At 45.3% G+C, this 9,404-nt stretch overlaps 1 pseudogene; it reads right to left on the bottom strand.

Annotated features, from left to right (window-relative positions):
• Positions 1-3,472: 3,472 nt before the first annotated feature.
• On the bottom strand, positions 3,473-8,915 carry LOC136578669 (perilipin-2-like; annotated as a pseudogene).
• Positions 8,916-9,404: the final 489 nt, after the last annotated feature.

The raw sequence follows: 9,404 nt of genomic DNA, 5'->3' as shown, positions 1-9,404 counted from the left end.
CATTGTTTTGTTTGGGACTCGTCGGAGTGGGAGGTGGGTCTCGAGCAGTAATCACGAGAGAGGAGGGTGGCAACTGGAATCCTTGGTCGGAGGAATATGAGGGTACTGTTACCTTTTGGTATAACTCATCCAACACTCAGGTGGCCACATATTCCTTCGACTATTGTACTGTGGTCCCATGTCTAGAAACAAAACCCCACCATGGGCCGGATTTAGCCCGATCCAGTTGGCTATATGACTTGTACACCCGGGGAATTCAATATATTTGTGTTACTGATAACGTCTGGGGAGAAGACTCACTATTGGGGATCAGTGGGATGGAACACAGGAACAGACTGGTCCTACAAACCGCGAAGTGCCTTAAATAAAAAGATAAGAGCGGGAAATCCCTAATTAGTCGTATGACCCTCCTTAAAAATAATAAGGATAGTGGGAATCGGAAGGCTGAACTCAGCATGTTGCTTGGCTTTAATATGGTTCTTACACTAACCATAGAAAATCCAAGCCCGGGAGATGAGGGGACTTATTGTTTGGGGACATACCGGTACGGGAGGACAGATCCCTTAGAGAAGTTTAAAATAAGGGATATGGTAGATGCTCCCGAATGGAGGCCTTCACCTAGCCCCGTGCCTATATTTAACCCCCTGTGCCCCAAAATAAAGACCTTGACGAACATGGCCATAGCCGACCCTACCTTTGAAGACGTCATGACAGTAGAGACTGGCTACTCTGACCAGAATCTCTGGTTAGAGTGGATGAGGTACAACGCCAACAAGAGCAACAAGTCTAACTGTTACGTGTGCGGTAGTGCCTGACCGCACTTGGGGACGGTCCCGCTGAATCTCCCTGTAGATGTAAAAGTGTTTCCTTAGTCTCTTCACGAACGTTTCCACCAATCACACTGCTTGTGAGAAGTGGAAAAAGGAATACCCCATAAATCACTCAAGTGCCTCGCCCCGGGGAGAGTATTACAATCTACCCTGGAAACTATACCTGCTATGCAAACCGACAAGGGGGGAGATTTTTGGGGAACTTCACCAACGGGTATTGCTCCTCCTACAGTACACTGGGAGGGGAATAGACGCAGAATCAGGTCCAGTCCTTAGGAGACGTTTACTGGCTTTGTGGAGACATGAGGTTGAGGACCCGTCTGGAAGGTAATTGGACAGGGGAGTGTGCCTTAGCAAAAGCCCTTATGCCCCTCCACATCCTGTCAGATAACGTTGAGGATAATGAGGTTACCCCCAATAGTTAGAGTGAGAAGAGAGGCTCCTGGCGGTAGTTTAGATTTACACGTGTACGTTGACACCATAGGACAGCCAAGGGGGGGGGGGGGTACCTGGAGTATAAAGCTAGAGACCAAGTTAAAGCTGAATTCGAGTCCATTTTCCCAATCATTACGGTAAATAAAAACGTTGACTGGATTAATTACATTTATTACAATCAGCAGCGATTTATAAATTACACCAGAGATGCCTTACAGGGGACTAGCTGACCAATTAGGACCTGCCTCGACTATGACTTTTCAAAATAGAATGGCTTTAGACATGATTTTAGCTGAGAAGGGGGGTGTCTATAAGATGATAGGGGAGACTTGTTGTACCTACATCCCAGACAATACAGGACCCACGGGTAAAGTCAGTTGCCATTAAAAAGTTGACCGCACTATCGGAAGAATTAAAGAGAAACCAGTTATAGGGTCAGACCACCCTCCTTGGAATTACGAGTCGGTGACTACGGGGGACCCAGGCTAGCTGTGGTCCAGTCGCAAGGGCTGTGAAGAACCCGTGGTTGGCTTAGAGAGCTTACCTTGGTATGCTCGATGGACCTGCCTAGATTTGGGACCCCAAGGAGGGTCACCTGCAGGGGATTGTGGAATTACTAGGGAAAGTTAGAGAATAGACATTTCAAGGGGGGGGGGATTGTAGTAGACATAATTAGTATAAAATATCTATTGATTTGGATAAACCAAATGTATTATGCTATTGTAATGACCTTTAGCTCTGTGGGGGGGGGGGGGGGGGGTTGATGGCCACACAATCTCATCATGGAATTTGCCAGACAATGACATGGTGAAAGATATGTGGTATAATGTTAGCTGCATATATATATATATATATATATATATATATATATTGCACAAGCAGCCTCTAAGAGTTAAAGGTCATAGTGTTGTATATGTATGCACACACACACACACACACACACACACACACACACACACACACACACACACACACACACACACAAATATTGAGTGTTTTCCCAGTCCCTCCCCATCCCCCACACAGGACCTTCTACAACAAAGATATCTACTTTGTTTCAGATTTGGACACATGTTATTGAGACAAAGGCTCCTACTTGAGAGAGGTGGGGAGAGGGGGAGGCAGGGAATTCTATATAACCCAGCGAATAAGAAAATATATATTATATATATATATATATATATATATGTTACTGATGTAATCTGTTAAACGCCCATAAAAGGGCAGGTGTTATGCTTTTTAATAAAAGGCCCTGTCTGGATGTTTCTCCCAGAAGAGCCATTTTGAGCAGGAGATTGATACCTCGTGTTTGACTTGGTCAGTGTGCGCCTACTGCTTCTACACAATTAGGAAGCTGCAGAATACCCTGAAGCCTGCTTGAGAAAACCATATTCCAGCTCAGGTCTGCCTATACTTCTGCTACAGGGGTCTGCCTATACTTCTACTACAGAAATGTTACTGAGGTCTGCCTATACCTTTGCTACAGGAATGTTACAGGGGTCTGCGTATTCTTCTGCTACCGGAATGTTAGAGGGGGTCTGCCTTTTCTTCTGCTACAGGAATGTTACTGGAGTCCGCCTATACCTTTGCTACAGGAATGTTACTGGAGACCGCTTATACCTTTGCTACAGGAATTTTACAGGGGGTCTTGCCCCCATTTTGGCTTAAAAGTGGGACCTGGGAGCCTCAGATGCAGCCATGCATGCTGCCCCTGCCCTTCCGTGGCGTTTCCATGACTGAGGTTTTCCAGAGCTTCACAAGTCATGGCCTATGTAAAGCATCGGTCCCATACAAAAATGCTCGAGTCGCCCATTGACTTCAATGGGGTTTGTTACTCGAAACGAGCTCTCGAGCATTGCGAAAAGTTCGTCTTGAGCAACTAGCACCTGAGAATTGAGCACCACCTCATCTCTAGTTATTTTCCATCTATTAAAAACCACATTGAGCACAAATTAGGCAATATCCGTTTGACTTTTTGAGCAGCTGTATGAACACAAGTCAGCAACAGCAAAGAGTTGATGCAGACATTTTATTTTACAAAAAGTGCACATAGTGGTTACATATCAGTGATTCAAATATAGTTGGGTAAGATAGCCAAGAGTAACACTGTTGCTGGCCCTCAGATGGAGAGAACAAGGAGTTGAGTTGGAATGGTGGTGTGGTTGGGATTTGTCCATTTAAGTACAACATTTCTTCACCGGAAGCTTTTAATGCTCCTTCGTGGCAGAGTCTTCCCCAACTGATTCTTGCTCCTCTTGTCTGCCAGCCAGTTGGGGAATGAAGCCCCCTACCAGCCAGTTTAGGGGAGAGTTGTTCAACAAGAGATCCAGCACCTCCTCCAGAGACCCCTTCATGTTTGTGAGCTGCTCCTTAGTGCTGGTTAAGAGGCCAGCAGACATTTCTCTGAAGGAAGAGGCAGCATGGAAGGTCTGATATACATCTGCAGCCGTGGCACTCACATCTTGAGCTTTCTTCTGAAGGCTTTGGGGCAGACCTTGGACACTGGTCACAAGAGACACACATGTGGTTTGTAGCTGGTGACTGAGATTGCGGGCAATAGCCAGAGTGCGGGATTCCATATGCTAGAGAGAGAAATAGACATGTGAGATTCCCAGGGTCCAGATGAAGCTGGCACACACACTATAGGGAATTGGCATTACCTCAGTGCTTTCAGGGTCCCCACCAGCATCTTGTCCTGTGCCTTTACTCCACTCCAGCCACTTATTATAAATCTTCTCCTGTACAGTCTGGATTTTCTGACTGGCATCATCCATGTTCTTTCTTGCATATTCAACCTTGAGAGAATAGGGTAATGTTATATTCACCATGTCTACATGGGAGAGATCGTGGAGGATGCCATCATTACATGGACCTCACTAAGGTTTATGCCTCAGTTACACCAGTATGTCTTATTCCCTTAATATGAGTTCTAGAATCAGCTAGAAACCATTTCCAGAGTAGATTACTTAAACAAAAACATTCAATGATTAAGTGTTATATAGGCATTATTACACCCCATTATATGGTGTCCTAAACATGCCATTTATTAAGGAACCTCTTGAAACTCCTGCAGCATTTCTTGAAGAGCTAGTTGACGTAAGAACATCTAATGCTAGATAAGCAAACAGGCAAACACATGAACTGAATATAGAGGAGTTGAACTTAGTAAATATTTAAGACTAGTCATTTTTGTCTGAAGCTCTAAATATACCAAATCTAATCTGTAATATGGCTTACATTGCAGATGAATAAAGACATTTGCAGGAGTTTTACTGACAAGGGTTTCTGCTAAGCTTCACACTTAACAGATCCCTCAGGTAGATTTACTCACCAGGTCAACTGTGATCTGGAGCTGAGCAATGGCTTCCTGGCTTCTGCATTTGGCATCCTTGATCCGGGTCACAGCTTGTTGATAAGCACGTCTGCTGGCCTTGGTAGAGAGGGAACCCAGGCGGGCATAGTAGCTGGCCTCATCTTGGGACAACTCAGAGCCTTCTGGTTTAGTTGCTTCCTCAGCTGAAATTAGGTGACATTACAGTTATGTCTATATTGGTTCTTCAAAAGCTTCATCATTATTCAGATCCATGCTTTCAATATAAGCATTTGGTACTAGTGGTGGTAGTGAGGAGGGTATAACTGTAGCTCTTTTACTTCCTGCTGATACCGAGACTATAAGCAATTCAATTGTGCCATTTTAATTACTTTAATATGACTAGCTGTAGTAGTGTTCTTAAAGGGTTTTTGAAGCTCTTCAAGTGATCACCTATCCACAGGATAGGTGATCAGTAGGAGACTGCCACCCAGAACTCCCTAAGAGAAGATCAGTGAGGGTCTTACATGGCAGATGCCCTGCTAATCTATTGATTATCCTACAATAGGACAAGTTTTATTAGAGAACTCAAGAGAAGAGTTCCTCTGACAGAGACTGATGTGCTATAGAACTGCTTTGCAAAGAGATGTTGTACCTCCTGCAATGGCAGCACCAGCATCTCCAAGTCCGCTTCAGAGACCACCCTTCTGCTTACCCAACTTCATCTGTCGGCGGCAGGTATTGTTCCAGAAGAGATTCAGACTTGGATAGTGCAATGTCCACACGATCGCTCATCAGCTCCACTACACTGCTTCCCAGGACTGTGCTAATGCTGCCATTTACCACAGCCTTAGTCCTCTCCACACAGCTCCCTTGGTTTTATCCACTACTCCTGTGATCCTCTGAAGAACGGCATCCTTGGCCCCAACAACTGCTTCTGAGGCATTAGCCACCACCTGCCAGAAGAGACATTTATACCCATGAGCTCAAACCCAGCAACCGACCCCGCTATGGTTCACACTGCACTGCTATTACAGAGGTGGTTAGTTTATGGGACATTTATAAGGTCCCCTGGGATTTAATAGCTCACCTTTCCAGAAGGCTGATGCAGAATAGGCAGCTTCTCTTCCATCTTATCTAGGCCAATACAGGCCATGTTGTTAGCCAGAGTAACTGAAGAGGGAGAAAGCATCAGTTTGAAGGATAAAACCATGTACTGATGAGCTACAAGCCAGCAAAAGTCCTGGGGAATAATGCTGAGACTGTTGTAGGACATAACATTTAGCTACTGAGCAAGGAGAGAACAAACTGCATGTCTAATACAAACCCCCAATATCATGGCAGAAGTCAGGGAGTTACAGCAGATTCTTTTTCATCTTCCCAATTCTTAGAGAACCATCACTAACAACATCCCCTCTGCATATTATGAAAAATCTGCATTTCTAGATATGGAAGTCATCTGAAGGCAGAGAAGTAAAGAAAGTCTAATCCCCAGCATCTCAGTCATCAGTGAGGAGGAGATCCTCCTTCCATAGAACACCTACTTTGAGGCTCCAGGTGCTGTAGGAGGGGCTCGGCGCTACTCATAGCCACAGAAGTGATGCTTCTCACACTTGTCTCTGCGACGTCACATACAGATTTCAGGTAGGGATGGTTGTCTTTGGTGGTCACATAGGCAGAAGACACCAGATCATAAGTGGAGCTCACCAATGGGAGGTTCACCAACCTTACCAGTACATTCTAAGGGGGGGACAAGTACAGGGAAGGGTTAAGTGTGTCAACCAGATCTAATCAGACATTAGAAGGAGGTATTTCTAGCTTATACAGTGGAATCCCACCTCTTAAGGTCCAGTGTCCCCCACCCCCCCCCCCCCCCCCCCTTCCATTTTCATACCTCCTTTCAAGTGCCATACACTTAAATTTTTCTACCAAAAGCTATATGAGAGCTTATTTTTCTGTACAAGTAGCATATTTGAGTTAAGACTTATTGTAAGACTATTGTTTTTTCCCTGCCCAAGAGTTATCAATTCCACCATTTTTTAAAAAGTTTTTCATAAAACTCTTTTGTAATTTTTCCATTTAGAGTCACATAACTTAGTTTTCCATGGATTGAGCTTTGAGGGTTTGTCTTATGTGTGGGATACACATGGAACAATACACTGTGCAGGATAAGTAGTGTGTTCAGTTTTTTGTGCAGGTAGTTAGACATTGTTAGTAGTTAAAAAAATAAATATATATATTAGGATCTGAAAAAAAACCCCAAACATTTAAAAATGTATTTCTGCTGCTGTGGATTTCTGCTCCGTACCCCACATGTACACAGCAGATGGGTTGTCTGCATCTTGTAAAGATATTCTGCATGTGAGAGAGTTCCCTCAGGAACCTTTCACACGGGATTAAATGGTCCGCAGGATGCAGCACTAAGGGCTCCTGCACACTTGCGGTTTCCCTGTGCGTTTTTTTTCCACACGATTGTCAATGGGACATTCTAAAGTTAAAAAACGCATCACAAGTTGGTGCTTTGCAATTTTTGTGTGATGCGGTTTTAACATTGGAAAGTCTCATTGACAATTGCACACAAAAAAGAAAAATAAATGTGATATCGTGTGAATAAAAACACGCAGAAAACACACACGTGTGCAGGAGCCCTAATGCTGATTTTGTTGTGTTTTTAACTGCAGAACAGTTTTTTCCACAGGCTTTAATTGGTGATTTACATCTCCTGTATGTTAGAAACTCGCAACAATTCCACAAGACGTCCCTAATTTTGCAGTAGAAAGTTTTTCTGCTGGGGAAGTTAGTCTTGTGGTTTTGAAGTAAAGACATGCAGATTTTTAAATGTGGGAAATTCGAGCCCCATACAAATAATATTGTGACATAGAAATATTTTTGTGAAATCCATCTCTTATAAAAGGGCTTTTAAAGTGCTTTCACATGAGCTGGAGTTACACCGCAGGATGCATCACAGATAGCAGCATTTGCTGCTGGTTATCTGCAGATTTTAGTGCAGAGATGAGAGTTAGACCTGCAGATTGTGGCAAAGAAGTCTGCAGCTGTGGATTTGGGTGCATCCTGTGGGATTAATTTAGAGCAGCCTTCCAGAGAAGGATAGCACACTGTGCAGTGTAATACAAGGCAGATTATACACCCAGGTGGAGAGCTCTACCCCAGGAGGTTAAGGCCTCATGTCCACGGGGAAAATCAGATCCGCTGCAGATTCTACATGGAGAATCTGCAGCGGGTCCCTCCTGCCCCGCGGACATGAGCGCTGAAAATAGAAATTTAAAAGCATTTACCTATCCGTAGCGGGCGGCGAAGGTCAGCTGTTCCTCACGGCCGGATCTTCATTTTTGGCCGGCGGATGAATTCCTGACGCCGGCGGCACGTCGACGTGCCGCGCGCATGCGCCGGGCACATCCGCCGAGCCGAAGCAAGGGAGATGCGGCCGTGAGGAAGAGCAGAGCTTCGCGGCCCGCTGCGGGTGAGTAAATGCTTTTAATTCCTATTTTAGGTCTCCCGCGGATCCGGACGGCTTCCATAGAAGCCCGCGGGAGCCGTCCCCGCGGGAGACCCGCATGAAAATGGAGCATGGTCCAGATTTTTTCATGCTCCATTTTTTTTAAAATGCCTTTTATTGACGATCCGCGGGTATTTATCTACCCGCGGGTGGTCAATGCATCCCTATGGGGTGCGGATCCGCGCGCGGGAGATCCGCTGCGGATTTTAAATCACATTTTGCCCGTGGACATGAGCCCTAAGGCTTTGTTCACACAGGACAGAACACCCTGTGCAGCGTCTGCAGCCAACATCCCACAGCAGTCCCACCATGGGGCAAATATTGATATGATATTCCCCCCTCATGTGAAGAGGTAGAATCTGCACCCCAAATCTGCTTCTACAGTTGATACACTGAAGATCCAAAACCCCAAACCCGCTCTGCCGGCCGATTCTCAAGTTCTGGGCAGATTCTCTACAACATGCCAACAAGATCTTGTAAGTCTCATCCAGTTTGATACAACTGTAAATGCTGTAGACTTACCACATGGATAGAAAGCCTGCCGTGTGCGATTTTAGCCTTATAGGGGCAGTGCTCATTATGGGGGCACTTCTTCATGTAGCCCCCCCCAGAGACAGCAGAGTCTCACAAAGGTCAGCCAGATAGCAGGAAGTTGCGTTTCCTTAAATGGAGGTTTCTCAGCAGCTAATGAAGAAGTTTCTGCCTAGTGGATGTGCTCAGCTCCCCATCATATAGAACAGGGTGTGGATCCATCACCGGCAGTCAGCAATATCCCCATTACAGAACATTCAGTACTTACCTGCTGCTCCATCTCAGCCAGATGACCTGGAATCACCTACAAGAGGGAAGACAGTCAGACAGGAGCTGATAACCCACCAAAAGCAGCAACTATCCTGCACCTCCAATCACCACAGACACCCACAGGAAGCCAAAAAAAAAAAACCCACCAGACCACCCTGCACCTCTAGCCCCAATCACACACCTCCCCATTCATAATGCCCAGAAGCTGCAGAAGTAATGAATGATAGCTCCTGAGGAGTCCACAGACTTATATAAGGCTAACCACACCCACTGGGTAATTGTCTTGGCAGGTGTGATGTCACAGGAGGGGTGGGGCCTCCCAGGATTACAGGTCTCATAACAGGAAGGGTAAAGGGTAAACAGTAGAACAGGGATAGGTATTGTCACGGGTCATTGAGTCTTTTTGCATTTTTTTTTTTGAAAACATGAAAAACGCAGTGAATACAGATGTAACACGTACGCACCAAAACGCACATATATACAGAGTGTGTTTTTTACAGATCACAATTGG

This window comes from Eleutherodactylus coqui, chromosome 9 (assembly GCF_035609145.1).
Source record: "Eleutherodactylus coqui strain aEleCoq1 chromosome 9, aEleCoq1.hap1, whole genome shotgun sequence".
Classification (NCBI taxonomy): domain Eukaryota; kingdom Metazoa; phylum Chordata; class Amphibia; order Anura; family Eleutherodactylidae; genus Eleutherodactylus; species Eleutherodactylus coqui.
This window is presented reverse-complemented; position numbering and strand designations above follow the sequence as displayed.